Source organism: Dysidea avara, chromosome 7 (assembly GCF_963678975.1).
Source record: "Dysidea avara chromosome 7, odDysAvar1.4, whole genome shotgun sequence".
NCBI classification, from domain to species: Eukaryota; Metazoa; Porifera; class Demospongiae; order Dictyoceratida; family Dysideidae; genus Dysidea; species Dysidea avara.
The window spans coordinates 9,802,589-9,820,524 of record NC_089278.1 but is presented as its reverse complement, the minus strand read 5'-3'; positions in this window follow the sequence as shown (position 1 = coordinate 9,820,524).

The window sequence follows — 17,936 nt, the reverse complement described above, 5'->3', positions numbered from 1 at the left end:
TGTGAAAATATCAGATTGAAATCACCATATCCTTCAATAGTTGACAAATTCCCTCTTCCATTACAAACAAAATTTGGAACTGGTGTTGGAAAAACAGTAGTAAATGTACTTGTTGGTGTTGGAGTAGATATGGGAGACATTGTGGGCAAATAGCAATTGTGAAAATCTGCATACACAGTCAAAGATCCACCATTCCAAAGGCGCTCAATGGTGAAATTGCCATAAGCCCTGCAACTAAAGTTGCCGTTAGAAGAATGATAATAGTAACTATTGTTACGGTAAGTTGAAGAATATCCATTGCCGGTACAGTTGGGGTAGTGTGAAAATATCAGATTGAAATCACCATATCCTTCAATAGTTGACAAATTCCCTCTTCCATTACAAACAAAATTTGGAATTGGTGTTGGAAAAACAGTAGCAAATGTACTTGTTGGTGTTGGAGTAGATATGGGAGACATCGTGGGCAAATAGCAATTGTGAAAATCTGCAAACACAGTCAAAGATCCACCGTTTCCAAGGCGTTCAATGGTGAAATTGCCATAAGCCCTGCAACTAAAGTTGCCATTAGAAGAATGATAATAGTAACTATTGTTACGGTAAGTTGAAGAATATCCATTGCCGGTACAGTTGGGGTAGTGTGAAAATATCAGATTGAAATCACCATATCCTTCAATAGTTGACAAATTCCCTCTTCCATTACAAACAAAATTTGGAACTGGTGTTGGAAAAACAGTAGTAAATGTACTTGTTGGTGTTGGAGTAGATATGGGAGACATTGTGGGCAAGTAGCAATTGTGATATTCTGCGTCAACATTCAAAGATCCACCATACCCAATACGTTCAATGGTGAAATTGCCATAAGCCCTGCAACTAAAGTTGCCGTTGGAAGAATGATAATAGTAACTATTGTTACGGTAAGTTGAAGAATATCCATTGCCGGTACAGTTGGGGTAGTGTGAAAATATCAGATTGAAATCACCATATCCTTCAATAGTTGACAAATTCCCTCTTCCATTACAAACAAAATTTGGAATTGGTGTTGGAAAAACAGTAGCAAATGTACTTGTTGGTATTGGAGTAGATATGGGAGACATCGTGGGCAAATAGCAATTGTGAAAATCTGCAAACACAGTCAAAGATCCACCGTTTCCAAGGCGTTCAATGGTGAAATTGCCATAAGCCCTGCAACTAAAGTTGCCGTTAGAAGAATGATAATAGTAACTATTGTTACGGTAAGTTGAAGAATATCCATTGCCGGTACAGTTGGGGTAGTGTGAAAATATCAGATTGAAATCACCATATCCTTCAATAGTTGACAAATTCCCTCTTCCATTACAAACAAAATTTGGAATTGGTGTTGGAAAAACAGTAGTAAATGTACTTGTTGGTGTTGGAGTAGATATGGGAGACATCGTGGGCAAGTAGCAATTGTGATATTCTGCGTCAACATTCAAGGATCCACCATACCCAATACGTTCAATGGTGAAATTGCCATAAGCCCTGCAACTAAAGTTGCCGTTGGAAGAATGATAATAGTAACTATTGTTACGGTAAGTTGAAGAATATCCATTGCCGGTACAGTTGGGGTAGTGTGAAAATATCAGATTGAAATCACCATATCCTTCAACAGTTGACAAATTCCCTCTTCCATTACAAACAAAATTTGGAATTGGTGTTGGAAACACAGAGGTAAATGTACTTGTTGGTGTTGGAGTAGATATGGGAGACATCGTGGGCAAGTAGCAATTGTGATATTCTGCGTAAATATTCAAAGATCCACCATACCCAATACGTTCAATCCGAAAACTACCGTAAGCCCTGCAACTAAAGTTACCATAAGAAGAGTGATAAAAATAACTGTTATTACCATAAGATGAAGAGTACCCATTGCCAGTACAATTGGGATAGTGTAAAAATATCAGATTGAAATCACCATAACCATCAATGGTTGACTCATTTCCACTACCGTAACAGTTAAAATTTGGTGTAGGTGTTGGTATTGGAGTAGGGGACATCGTGGGTAAGTAACAATTGTGATATTCTGCGTAAACATTCAAAGATCCACCATACCCAATACGTTCAATAGTGAAATTTCCATAAGCTCTGCAACTAAAGTTGCCATAAGAAGAATGATAATAGTAACTATTGTTACTGTAAGATGAAGAGTATCCATTACCAGTACAATTGGGATAATGTGAAAATATCAGATTGAAATCACCATAACCTTCAATAGTTGACACATTTCCTCCTCCATAGCAAAAAAAAATTGGTGTTGGTGTCGGTAGTGGAGTAGACATTGTTGGACTGATAGATGTGCCTGCGGATGTAGGAGTTGGTACAACAGTAGTCGGGGGCTCTGAAGTCAGTGGCTCTGTTGTGGTACTAGCTGTACAGTTCCCTGAATTCGATGATATATACTGCAGTACTCCAGTGCCAGCTATAGTATATGGACCTGCCCCCGAACACGTAAAATTACTAGCAACGACAAACGACTGTGACATGGGCATTCTCATTACAGAATCACCATTGCATATTAGAGGATCGGCTGTAATGGTGTAATCTCCTGTTCCTGATACAGTAAAGGTACCGTTTCCCCCACAACGTGTTGTTATGATACGTGGAAACAATGGTTCTCCGTTGCACTGAAGCATACTACTACTTCCATTGGACCTTAGCAATTCAGTCTCACCATATCCGCAAAGCCGTACGCTGCTAGATGAGGTGCAAGAAAACCGACCATCACTAATGATTCTTGTATACAGTAGTGAACTCGCCGCTAAGCTTACTTCTCCATTACACAACAGGCTACCACTCTCACCATCTCTTATTATAGAGAATCTTCCATCTCCTTCAAACAGTAGCATTCCTGTTCCGTTGCATCGCAAAGAATCCTCGGTTTGTGCAGTCGCACAGCCCACAAGCAGCAACGTTAGTGATAAAACCGTCACTAACATTTTCATCCACGTCCAGCCGGCTTGCAGGTTTATACTTTAGGAAAGTTTCACTAGAGGGTTTCACTACCGATGTAAATAAATAAATAGAAGAAAACTACAAAGTAAGGGGCGGGGCGGGACTTGCGGTGCGAGTATCATGGGCCTTGGGCGGGAATTCCGCCGTATATGGTGCGTGTCGAAGTCAAATTCCGTAATTCAGAATTCGCACATGCGCGTTATCACACATGCAGTATATCAAAGATTCCGAGATATTACAGATGCGTTTTTCTGGCCAAAAATATCACCAGCGCCTTGGCAGTGTTGGTTAGGTATGACAGTATGACTCTAAACCGATGCTTCCAATAGTCGGATTGCTACAAAACTTTTAAAAAATTATATTCCGTGAATGGAATTTTCTACTGATTGAACTTCCAGGGGCGGATCATCCAGATTTCTACGCTGTGCCTAGAGTCACGGCACCAGCGTGGCTGGTGCTAAAGTCACGGCGCAGTCAACCAGAATTCACACAGTAGTTGTATGAAGGTAAGTTTTTGTTGAGTTTGAGGCGAGCTATGGTTGGCAGAGACTACTACCAACTGACACAATTGAAATTGCAGATACTGATCTATTTACAGCTAGACTCCAATCATATTATTGTACCTAATGTATTTGTTTATGTGATTCCTGAGCACACCAGCAGGCAGCGGCGGAGGAAGTAGTTGATATGAGGGGGGGCTCCGCTGGGGTGACCCAGACTTATTTCTATAGTTTGATAAGGTGAGACCAAAAAAAAAAAAAAAAAAAAAAAAAAAAAGGTCACAACCAACTGACAAGAGTTTTCCACCTCACCAGCTACCATTTCTAGCTGATAAACTACATAAAAATCCTTACTTAGCTCGCTACACACTGAATACTTTATTAGAGTGACTGCTCTATTAGAGTATCTCGATCTTTATCACGGTTTTCAGCCCCACTTCAAGAAAGATAATTTCGGTGTGATATCATTCTGAGGGGGGGCTAAGCCCCCCCTCAGCAGACCAAGGGGGGGCTTCAGCCCCCTAGCCCCCCCTTTCCGCCGCCTATGCCAGCAGGGCTGACTGCTCAGTAAACAATAATAATAATAGTATTCCCCGAGCATTCGACTTTAGGGCACGCGCCTAGTAGTATTCCCCTAGTCTCGCGTGGCCAGACCCTTTTTTCCCCACCCAATACACGGAAAAAAGCGGTCTGGCCACGCGAGACTAGTATTCCCCGAGCATGAGTCAACTTTAGGGGATGCGCCTGGTAGTATGTCCCGAGCATTCGACTTTAGGGGATGCGCCTTGTACTTTAGAGTTAGGGTAAGGGTTCAGGTTTAGTTTCTTCTTTATTGGTGTTATTTATATAGGCTTCTTCATGAATGACATATATAAGGTAGCTACAAACTAAGGGAGTAGGGTAGCTGGAACCGCAGTGATACACTGGTAGAGCGCTGGGCTAGAGTATGGGTAGCTACAAACTAAGGGAGTAGGGTAGCTGGAACCGCAGTGATACACTGGTAGAGCGCTGGGCTAGAGTATGGGACGTCCTCAGGGGCGGATCCAGAGTCTGGAAAGAGGGGGGGGCACCTTGCTGAAAAAAGTTGAAGACCAAAAAAAAAAAAAAAGGTCACAACAATAATAGCTAGTTATCCTTTACCAAATATATTATATCACGTATGTTATGTAAAATAAAATCCTATTTATAGCTTCATAAGTACGTTGCACTGCCTCATGAACATTGTGACTGCTTTATTAGAGTAATTGACTGCTCTATTAGAGTATCTCGATCTTGTATGCAATTTCTTGAAAGGGGGGGGGGGCATTTGCCCCAAATGCCCCATCCTGGATCCGCCATTGGTCCTGGGTTCGATCCTCGTTTTATCCAAACTTTTTTTTCTCGTTTTCTTAGGTTTTTTGTCTAAGTTTTTATTTATTCACGTGATTGCCGTGACTCTAGGCACAGCCTTTTTATAAACACAAATTCAGCCTAGCAGTAATATTTCATAACAAATAATCACTCTCCAGCAATGTCTCACCATTAAATTTTACTGACCATTTAGCTAGACCTTTAGAAATGCAACTAAAGTTTTTACACTGCTTGACTGGATAGCTTTAAATACCACCTAAACAATAATTATTTTAGAGGTGTCTGCTAGTATATTAATAAAGAACCTAGCTGTCAAAGTTAGTTACTTATTGATTACAGAGCAAAAAAACTATACTTATGACCCCTAGTTATGGATGAATAATTATTATTATTACTGATTAACAAATCTGAAGCATCTACATTGAGATAATCATGAATGCAGTTGTTCAAAAACTGCATATGCATGGTATAGATCATTATCATGTCCCCACATTGTCTCTGGTATTTCAGTGAAGGTAAGTCTAATTCAGCAAGGTGCACATGAGTATCATATGTGCAATCCCTAAGGTCTTGAACTATATATATATAGCTCTAATTCTCTGTATTTTCACAAATTATTGTTGATCCAAAAACGTTTTCCAACACAGGCCAAATGTAAGTTTTATAGCTATAAAGTATTTTTGTCAAAGTGTTGAAAAGCTTTCTGAATAGCTCTAATTGCCACGAGATGGTTGACTTTCTTAGTATAGTAGTAGTAGTTTGGTCATGAAACTTCAGTTGGCTATATTTATCAATAATCCCATGCAGATCTCTTACGACATTACAAGGACTTATAACAGCACCATCAATCATGTATTTGCATGCCAAATCCATGTGGTATATACCCACTGAGTTATAAATTAATATTTAACTTTAACTGCCATTTTTGGACCATTCATAAAATAAATTAATATCTTGCTGAAGTTGGAGGAAGTCACCAATCGTCACAATAGTTCTAAACATTTTTACATCATCAGCAAACTGGACAGTGGGACTGTTAACAATTAAGGGCATGTCACTTACATATACTGAAGAACCCTGTGGTACTCCACTGACAACATCTGACCATCTTGATTTGTGGTTGTTCAAAACAACCTTTTGCTTCCTTCCCACAAGGGAATTCTCAACACATTGCAGAGTGATATGAAGATGCTGGTGTAGCAGTTGGGTAGCAGTTCCAAGTGATTTGCAGTGAAGAAAGGTAAAATGAGTATTTTGTCACTAGTACTGTAGTGCATGTTTGCAATGAGCATGAGTACTTATTTCACTGATAAACTGATATTGCATGGTGTACTGAATTAAGAAAACTTGGCAGTAGCTCATCAAGTAATTATAAGGCTCTTCCAAAAGGGAGGTTCCATGGAACCCCCCTGGATTTGCCCCTGATTTAATGGTCTCATTATAAGGTATATGGCCAAGGCAGCCAATTTCATGTAATGGTCTATTTACCTAATGACAATGACACACCCCATTATTATTGGTCTACAGCTGTATTCATAATGCTAGCATAACGAAAATATGCCACACTCTCTGGTATGAAAGGCTGACTTGAGATACTCTAATACAGCAGCCACCCAGATAGAACGGTCATGCGTGCATGTATAGCTGTATGCTATAACAATAAACCAAACAAACTAGTAAAAATAAAAAGTAGTGAAACAAGAGATGAAACAGCATAGCTCAGTGTGAAAATCCCTACTTTGGCATTGCACAAAATGATTGTTATAACATGCCAATGTAGGGATATTCCCACTGAGCTATGCTGTAATACCATCATTCATCTCTTGTTTCACTATACTTTTTATTGCTTGGGCCCCTACTTCATTTAAAAACTAATAATTTTAGTAGCTATATACTAGCTATATATAGTCAAAATAAGCCGACCAATCATGTTGGAAGTTGAGATGGAAAACATCACCTGGATGTAACCCATCACATTGGCGGATCTAGGATTTTAAAAAGGGGTTTTCTGAAAGTTGGTGTAGCTGAATAAGGCATTTCTCCGGAAAATTTTGAGACTTTAGAAGTTCTGAGACTGGATTTTAGGCTATTTTTAGTTACCAATTGCAATAAATCCAATGCTTTAAATAAATGTTATATAGCTAACTATAGGGCAAAGATGGTGACTACAAGCTGTAGCTTTGATTGCTCTATTAGAGTAGTTACTTGACTGCTCTATTAGAGTATCTTGATCGTTTTTAATGCAGTGAGAGATGAAAAGTGAAGTGTTGCCGAGGGTTTAATAGCTATAAATGGTGTCAGTTAAGTGCAACTGCATGCATGCTACTGAAATACAATGGTATATAGTTGTTTGCTATGACAAATTGTCAGTGCAACAATGTTTATATATTTAAACTGCCACCGAGCTAAATTTAAAAGGGGGTTTCGACACCCGCCACTGCATCATCAGATGAAGCATGAGAACACTGTTTCTTGAGAACACCAGAATGGTCTAGTGAAGGGCACTATATGCAATGTTTACCAGAGCACAGTGACGATGAATTCTTATTTGGCCATGAAAGCAGTCTAACAGGTAGCTAGTCACCAAAGCTATTGATAGGAGAAAGAGGAAATAAATTGAGAAACTCTTAGCCAAAGTTGTACAAGTAGTGATGTACCGATACCACTTTTTCACTACCGATCCGAGTGAATTTTTTTTTTGGGGTCCACTTCTGACTTAGAAAAATTTTCACGTTTCGTGAACTAACCGTCTTTTGTTTGTTTTACGGAAAGTCACATTCCTCGAATAAGCGGGTTGACTAATGCACCTATCAATGTTAAGCCCCACTTCCCCCCCTCCCGGGCTTACTGGGGGATTAGTGGGGGATTTTGATCTGAAACTCTGCCCCACTAGTGGGGCATTTGACCGCTCGAAATTTTAGGCGTTTGTTTTAACTTGCAAACTAAAGGAATTGACCTGTTTCCTAAAGCACCTAATAGCCATACTACATGGAGATTTGACCACTAGTCGTTCCCCCATGGGTGGAGAATTTGATTTTTCAAAGTCAAATCCCCACCATTTCCCCCACTACACCCGGGAGGGGGTAGGTGGGGGATAACATTGATAGGTGCATAAACAGTTCATATCAAAACTTCTTCTCAGGCTGGGGTGGCCGCTGCTGTTGGTGAGATAGCTAAGGACAACCAATACCAGGACATTGTGAATGATAATGGAGGAGATTTTATCCCTCTTGTATGTGAGACCTTTGGTGTTTGGTCACCATATGCCCTATCAATTTTAGGATCCATAGCTGACAGAACAACTGTTAGAAACGGTTTACCTCGAAAGTTTGCTAGGCGCCAACTTCTCCAGCAACTGTCTGTGACTTTGTGGAGGTACAATGCAAAAATGATACTCCGCCAGTATTCGCTTACTGCTGAGGACGAATTTGACATTGGTTAAGTTAAGTACATATAGGTAGTAATAAGTAAGTAGTAGTATGTTGTAGTTTTCAGTATGTACGTGTGTTATGATCATCATAGTTTTCATTTCAAAAAAAAAAAAAAAAAATTATGTAAGATATTCCGGATTTCCGAATGGGTTACGCCCGTTTCGTATAAAATAACACCGTCCTCTAAACAAGGCGCCATAACTTCCGCGTACTTTGGTTGACAGACACAACGTTTGGTTTATCAGATTCCTTGATGAAAGGCGATTTGATTCATGTATAAGTTCTTTGTGTAGTAATGAAGGGGAAACTAGAAAGGAGCCTTGTACTGCGAAATTTACGTGTTCAGAATTCCCGTAAAAACACGTGTTTTTAAACATATTTCTATAAACTAACCTGTTTAACAATTTGTACGGTCGGAGTCTTATTAAGCATCCTTCGCTGCGTAGAATGATACCAAATTTAGCGAATTTGGTTGAGGATAACAACTTGTAAATTGGGATTTTCCCGGCGAGATAATTAAATTTTCCAATAGGTTAATGTATGGAGCGCGTATTATGTCATCATCAGCAGTAAATAACTGTCGCTATGGCGACATTTTCCCATTTGTACGGTCGGAATTGGATAGAGAAATTCAAGGGCTTTCTTTTATTGTATGATGTGCTGTAGAAATTTTGTGAGTTAAAGGTTGTAAATTAATGTTTTTGTGTGTAGTGTAAAATACATGTATTTTGTATTGGACAACAAATGACAAGGAATGATGAGATTTTATGATCAGCCTGTTTTACCAAGTTGAGGTTTCAAAAAGGATATTAAACAGATATTAGATTTATTTAATGCATAATTCTTAAATTTTAAAGGTTTAACCCAGTGTTTGAAAACTTTTAATGTTGACCACCTGAAAATGCTTGATTTGACAAATCCCATACATATGTTTTGATATGTCCTCGTCTTCTCAAGCGATGTTGTGCGGAATTCTACAGAGTACAGAGGTGAATACTTCCTTCTTCAACAATGCACGTCTTTTCGCAACTGACATAGCTACTGGATGACTGGGAATGACTCGAGCTGTGAGTGAAGTAATGACTGACTGACCCGCTGACTGACCCGCTGACTGACCTGCTGACTGACCCGCTGACTGACCCGCTGACTGACCCGCTGACTGACCCGCTGACTGAGTAAGAACACAGCGACACAAGTAATGGATACTGTGAAACATATAACTTATGGTGTGGAAGTTTAAACTGAAATTGTTGATTAGTTGTAAGCTCTGAAACTTCAGTTGCCGCGTGACCTCACTATAGTTAGTTCAGTTTCACGAGTTTGTTTCATGCCCGGCGGAAAGCATAGCTACTGAATCATGTCCATGAACTGAGTGGAATTAGTATCATTTACTGCAAGTGTTTGCATCAACTGGGTGAATGGGAAGTGAAGCACTCTGCTACATGGATACTGAACTGAAAAACTGTAATAAAGAAGTCAAAACTAATATTGACTGCCGGCCTGCCAACCTGCATAGTTTAACGCCATTAAAATAGAAATTCATTACAATTAACTTTGAAATAGTGCCATATCCTCAAATAGCATGGTACTCAGTCTCATCACACCTACCTTGATGTATGGGTATATTTAACTGTTTTACAGCTTCCAACCACTCTACTACCCTGGCTGCTACCTTTCGAAGACATGCATGAAAAGGAGAAACACCATGCATGCTTATGAGAAACATGTCCGAGAAGTGTAACATGGAAGTTTTACACCCCTTGTATTTTCCACATCTGGCAGTATGGGGAAGGCAACTACCACCACTTATAAACAGCTAGTCCACTTGCTCAGTAAGAAGTGAGGTTCCCCATATTCTGTGGTTATGGGCTGGCTCTGCTGTAGTTTGGGGTTCTCCTTGCTTCACTCATCAATAATGTACATTAGGGGATCACGTTCCCGATCTAAGCATCCCTGTGTGCCTCTGGCTGCTGACCTTGCTGTTGCTGAGGGGCACCTGCCTCTCCATTAATACAGATTAGAATCTGATCGATTTCTTGTGATTGTTTTTGTATGTTATGTATGATATACTTTTTTATCCATGAATTCACCTGGAAAATATGAAGGTCTAAATATTTCAAGGATAAAATTATCGCTGTTAACACCCAAAACCTCAAAAATCAGCAAAATTTTTCTCCCTTAGGCTATATGGTAGACGTTCACCATAAAAATTCTTGGGCATGCCGCTAATCTTATTTTATTGAGCATTTTTTGTTCAAATAATTATTATAGGAGGGGATTTGACCCAACTTTAAATCTTATTCCCCTACGCTTGCAAAAAAATTGTAGGTTTAATCTGTTCCTATCTCCATTTGAGTGGTGCTTTGTTGGCATGGTCTAAACACCCCACACCTGAGACATAAATTTTTATCTGATCCCCTTGTTGCACCCAATTGTGTCTGCTAGGTGGACAGGTAAAACTTTGATAGGTGCTTTTACTATGCAGAAGATTCAACACATCACTCGAGTACAGCTAATAGCACACAATTCATAGAGTAACAGAACAACTACTCTTGTGAGCACTGTATAAGTGGCATGCGCCCCTTCAATTCTAACTGAAGACCAGACTAGCATGTGCCATGAATTCTCTCTCTATATACGTTATAGTTTACATTAAGGTTGGTATATGTGTGTATGGCTCTGTGTACTGATAAGCATGAGTCCCTTAGTGATTAAAGATGCTGCTTCCCACTTTGAAATACTATGGAACAGACTGTTACTTGGATTTCATCCTGGCCAACTATCTTTCATCTTAAGGGCCTCCTCTGATACTCTTCCAGCCCTAGTGAACTTACAACACTGGCGAATTCAGACCAGTTCTAGTTGCTGACTTTGAAAGTCTATCGACCTACATCTGCACAAATTTTGAATGGCTGTCCCATTGCTCTTCAGCAAGGTAGATATACTACCAACATGATGAAGTCTTGTTGTGTTTATTATTGGGTATTGTGGTGATGCTATTGTTTTTGCTGATAATAACAATTATAGAGCTAGTGATTTTCCTCTGGCAACCATTTCACCATTTATCTTTTGACTACCTCTTATTTCCCTGATATATTAATCTACAGTGAGCAAAGGCGTGAGATTCAATACTTGAACTTACATATCCATTTAACTCTCCACGCTGCTCGTGAACGCAAGTCCAGCAAAATTGAATACCAACTATTAATCTCAGAGTTAGGCCACCTAGGCTTTGTATCAGTATACTGTACTATCAAAAATTGGTTGCTTGGGTCATTACCTTTTAAACTCTATTAGGGCCCTACAAACAGTGATTCAACAGTCTGCGACAATTTGTAGAAGTATACTGGATAATACTGCTCATAAACCCATCAGTTGCACTCAACTAATTTTTTTTGTCACACGATTGTGTTGATTGGAACACTTTAAGCATTTCATTTGTCTTGTTATTTTGTTCTTGTTCGATTTTTTTGTGTTGTACTGTACAGTAACTTATTATTTTTATAGCTTCCTTGCCATGGTTGTGTTTTTTTAACATCTTAATGATGGTTTACTCTCAGGCGCATTGTATACTGGAGCTGTAACGTTTCAGCTCCCAGGAATAATATCATCTATCCCTGTACGAAATCAATCAATCAATAAACTGTATGCTATCCTGGCTGCACAGGGAGCAAGTGCACTAGTCTCATCCTCTATTTCCTCAGGGGTAATGCTTATGTTAGAGATTATAAGTTCCCTTTTGGAAAGAAATTACCATTTTAAGTGCCCCTTCTGAGGGGCACTTGTAATTCTGTGGTCCCAAAGATGGGGGGCACAAGACCCACTCCCCGTGCATCCGTCAACAGAGGTGCAGCCAGAACCTGGACCCAGGCATCAATAATGTTATTGTATACTATCATAAGCATCAAGATTGAGATACTCTAGTAGAACAGTCACTCTAATATAGCAGTCAGGCAAATGGTTTTATGAGCAATAGTAGCTACTTATAATGTTTAAAATTTCCTAGGTGGTATGTAGTTAGCAAAAGCCAATTGAGATACTCTAATAGAACAGTCACCTAATGCAGCAGTCACCATACTAATTATACTGTTGAAATCACACAGAGATTCATTTCAGATGGTCTAATTTTCTGGGGGAACATGATCCCAGTGCACTGAGGTATGTCTTCCCTATATTGACTTGCTATAGTTAGGCACTGGCTAGCCCTAGCATCACCAAAAGTCTGGCTATATACAGCCCTGCCTGTCAAATATTTCATACAAGATTGAGATACTCTAATGGAACAGTCATAACTAACAGGTAAATTGTCAGGCTGTACACAGCTTGTTACACTTGATCAACAGGTAAAAAAATGTACAACAAAACTAATTACATAGCTACATACATACTATACATAATGTTAAGTGAATAAATCATCTGTTGACACTGCACTAACTACTTCTTTGGGTAGGTTATTCCATGGTCCTTGTAACAAAATGACATGAGTTCTTGAATGATATTTGAATAACTGAAATGGGTGACCTCTGGTATAGGTAATGATTGAGAAAGTTAAAACAGCTAATTAACATACTGTAGACAGCATCATGTCTCCTCTATAACATCTATAATGCAGTGATGGTAAGTTAAGTACTTTCAATTGCTCCTCGTAGTCAAGATGTCTTATAGATTCTGATGGCTTTCCTAATTTTAGGGTATCTGTTTTATGAAGTCCCAAGTTACCATATTAATAAACATGTCAGGGCCGGTGTAAGCACTACGGCCACTGCCGTAGCAGATTTTCACAGCCCAAGCCAGTCATGTGAGCGCATGCCTAGCTAAGCTAATATAGCTACACACTAATAAGGTAGCTCCGTATAGTAGTTACGTCATCATGACATACACTAATTTATATGTTTCTAGACAGACACCAACCATTCTAACCTTTAATGCAGTAAAAGGATGTGCAACCGACTTCACGTTACCACTTGCTTATCCTCTATTATATTCGTGTGTCTAATGATCGAAGCACGTGATGACCAGTGAGGTGGACGTTCTTCCAGCTCTGCTGAAAGGTAGGTTATTATTATTATTGGGGGTACAGGTAAGAAGGCAAAACCTGTAAAAACTTGATCAATTCTATAAACGAAATTAGACTTTACAATATATAGAAAGGTAGTGTGACAGCTAGGGAAGTTACAAAAGTCAGTGTATGTATGAAGCAATATCTTAAAATCAATTCTTGTAAAGTGCTAAAATTGCTTCAGAATGTGGTTTACAAACACTAAAAATTCGAAATTTTCCTGGGGGGGGGGCATGCCCCCAGACCCCCTTAGAGGGGCATGCTTTGCATGCCAGAGTGCTTCGCGGCACACTCATCACAATCCCTGAATCAAAACCTGGCTTGTTGCCTGACCAGCCACTAAAAGCTTCCACCGGCCCTGCATGTGAATATGACTGTTGAAATATTTAGGAAGGTCCATTTAATTAAGCCATGAAGTCTATTTGCTATTCACCACAGCTGAACACTAGGCTGACTATGGAACTTGAGATTACCATCAATAAACACCCCCTAATCCTTTTCTTCACAATGTATGTCTATCCCCTCCAGTCTATAAAATACCTTAGATTAAACTGACCTATATGGAATTTTTTACATTTAGAAATATTGAACAGTATAACTGCCACATTGCCAACCAAGTGTTGATTTGATGTCTTCTTGTAGGGAGGATATTAGGAGAGTAAATCTTTGGCATTTTGTTAGAACCAGAAAATGAACCATTCACTAAAACTCTATATTATGATCAGCTGGGGTAATTTTTTCAAGTACAATTATACAATTACATAATTATTGTTTATAATTTTTAAAAAATCTGCATGAACAGTGTCTAATTGTCCAATGCATGGCAACCAGTTCCATTCAGGATTGGTTTAATTTTGCCAGGTGATGTACTGGTAATTGTTAGTAAACTGTGATTGTTTAAGTCATACCAGTTTTGATACCACCTTTTTGACATTAAGTCAGTATGGTCTTTTGAAGGCTGTACTTTCATGGCAAGTGTTCATGGAAAAAGGAAATATTAAAAACAATCTGTAGTTGGCTGATAATGTAGGAACTCCATGTCATTTCTTGATCTGGTGGTGATGGAGTTAAAAGATAAATAGTTGGATATAGTTGATTATATTGTAGAGTAAAATTAAACGAGTGCTCTCCCCATTAAGTGATAGCAGCAATGAACTAATATACCATTCCTAACATTTCTTCTCCATGTTTGATTTAATACAAAGTGAGCTGCTCTATGTTGGATCATTTCAAGTTTGTTGATTTGATTTTGGTGGTAAGGATCCCAAATAGATGAAGCATAATCTAGTACTGGTAACACACACTTTAGTTTTTGAGCAAGTCTGTAACCAAATTTCATTGCTTTGCCATATACGTAGTCAATTTGTTGTTTCCATGAGAGTTAGTGATCAATGAAATAGGGACTTGGTCTGACATTGACTATAAAAATTCACTTTATGCATGGTGGTGTTTGGACAATTACATGATACAGAATTTATCCATTTATCAGTCCACTCAGAAAGCTTTTGCAGATTTTCTTGAAGTATTTGGTGGTCAGCAGGAGTAAAAATGGGACAATACATCAAACAGTCATCAGCAAATAATCGAACAGTGCTTTGAATGTCTGTGCATGACCAGGTCATCAAGATGGGCCCAAGACCTAAGCCCTGGGGGACACCTAGCTGATCAGCGTGCTTTTGCATAGGGTGGAATATGAGCCTTCAACTACAACTTGCTGTGATCTGTTAGACAGAAACAATTTGATCCATTGCAGTGGCTTCTCTCTTATTTCATGGCTAGAATTCTAGCTTTTGTAGTCTTGACTGTACATCTGGGCCATGTGAATTTCAATAGTGGACACTGGAAACTACATAAGAATAATGACAATTTAAGGCATTACCAATATATATGTGGAGGCTAGGCAGATTCAGCTCAAATTTGGAATGGAAAGCGCTCCACCCTGAGGGAAATTTCCACGACAAAATTGGACAAATATAGAGCTATAAGGATGTGTGAAAAAAGCACTTTTTTGGATACGCACTTATCTGTCATGTGCCCATACCAGCTGTACTTGGCCACACGACACACTAACATGTGACTTGATGTTTTCTGCATTAGTGGTCTTCATTAAACACGAGTCATAAGGATAAGTGACAGTGGTGGTTTCCATGAATTACTAGTTTATAGTATGATCCCAAAGTTGATTCACAGTTTATTGCCAAGACTTTTTCAACAAATAGCATGAAGGCAGGTGGTCATTTTTCATTATGGGGGTTAAAATGTTTAATATTTCAGAAGTCATTGCTGAGCTACATTTCAGCTAGTTTACTCACCAAAAGCTTTATGATCTATATTATGATAACTTTGGCAGCTGTCATTTACAATTAATAGTATAATAGATGGAGCATCATTGTCATACTTAATTGCATGGTCACTCTCTATAGGAATACTTGCTGACAACTCATAACATGCAGCCACTTTACAAACAAGAGCATTGTTGTAATTTGTTGAACAGTGTGTATGAGAAATATCCTTTGTGCAATGCCAACCATTTTGGTAGCTATACCAGCTCCAGGATAACAAATCAACAATCTCTCAATTAAGTAATGCTGTTGGAAATTCCTTAACTAGCTAACGTATTCAAATCAGCCATAGAATAATAATATTTTCATTTTGTAGTTAGTTTTGATTGTTGCATTTATTATGACAGTAGCAGATATAGACAAGTTTTTGTGTGTGATTTCGGTAGAAACCTCTAGATCAGCAGTCTATACCAATATTTGGAGTCCAGTTTCTGCACAAATCCTTCATGAGGAGAATAAGTTTCGTAAGCAGAAGACCATTTCGCTCCAATGGTAAGCATAGCCGTTGTGAAATCCATGTTATTATTGGCCATGTAGAGGTCTAGCTACCACATGAATTATTGATCCTTGCATATTCATGCTGATTTAGCAAACCTTAGCATTTCCTCTCTTGTATAGCTGTACTTCATGTGTTTATCAACCATGATCGATTACAAAGGGCTAAGCGAGTTCTTACTATAATACTAGCTATCCTGCAATTATTGAGCAATTACTAGTACGTTTACAACTTAATTGTCATTGATATAATATAGTGTGCCACTTAACAAATTGCTGGTTGTTGGGGAGCATAACCCAACAACCAGCAATGTTGGGGTCCCTTGCTTTTCTTGGTGTTTATTAATGACTTATCGTCTGCTATTAAATTCCAGTTATTTTTCTAGTATTGTGATGATGCAAAATGCTACCAGAAAATCACCTTTTCATCTGATATTCAACAGCTTCAAAAGGATTTTGACTTATTTTATTCAACTTCGTGTTCATGAACTTTCACCACAAGTTTGATTACCATCAGCAGTCATTCAATATCCTTATCGTCCAGCTTCAAAAATCTGGGAATTGTATTTACCAATACCTTGTCATAGAGGGAAAGCTTATAAATCATTTGTTTTACTAATTAAAACAAGGGAATATAGAAATTGCTGAAAAAAGTAAAGAAACAAGAGTCAAACAAGCCAGCATGTTAAACACACAGAAATCTCTATTTGGACTCAATTGATATGGTAGAAACTAAGGGAAAAACAGTAGTTTCTTCTTAAATCAGGGGCAAATAAGTACTGAGAATGCTTCTGTATAAATTTTTATTTGAGTCCAAATAGAGATCTCTGTGTGTTTATCATGCTGGCTTGTTTGACTCTTGTTTCTCTTTTTTCAGCAATCTCTATTCCCCTTGTTTTAATTTTAAAATTATTTTTACACTAGTTTGTTTACCTTTTATCATGGATAGCTGACATGATAATAAGAGGTGCTGCATGGTGGTGTTTGATATTATTCAGTATCAAGTCAGTCATCAAGCAGTTAGCTAATACTATCAGTGTTATCAATGTATTGTTTCCTTATACTATTGAATGTATACTTTGTACTACACAGCTTTGATGTGTCCAACTATAGGCAACGTATAGCATGCTGTGGGTAGCAGTAGTAGTATGGCTTCAGTTAGGTGACCACCGTAAGTCAAGTACCCAGTTGTACACAACAACATTGCTGCTCTGGTATGAACTTAATACACTGTCGTTAATAAAATGTAGGTAATGATAAGGTTTCCAGATGAGCATGTGGGAAAAAAAAAATAATAAGATGAACAAAATAGCTCAAAATGGCAGATTTCAGTCAGTTCTTTAAAAAAGCACTTTTATCAGATCCTTTTGACTTCATCTTTGCTAGTGGATCTAAACTTATTCCAAAGTAACTTCTAAGGCAGATGGTGTTTAGTTGAGTGTTCTATTAGGATTTTAGAAAAAACATAGGCAATCTCTAATATGAACCACTACCGTGGTTCATGATGCATTGGCTATAGTTGGATATATCAAAGCTCTATAGTACAATGAATGTACTTTGTACTATGCAGCTTTGGTATATCCAGCTATAGGCAATGTATAGCAAGCAGCAGTAGTAGTATGACTTCAGCTAGGTGATCACAATAAGTCAAGTACCTAGTGGTACACAACATATTGCTACTCTGGTATGACCTTAATATACTGTGGTTAAAATATGAGTAATGATATAAGGTTTCCAAATGAACATGCTAATGTGAAAAGATTGGATGCTTATTAACACATATTAACAC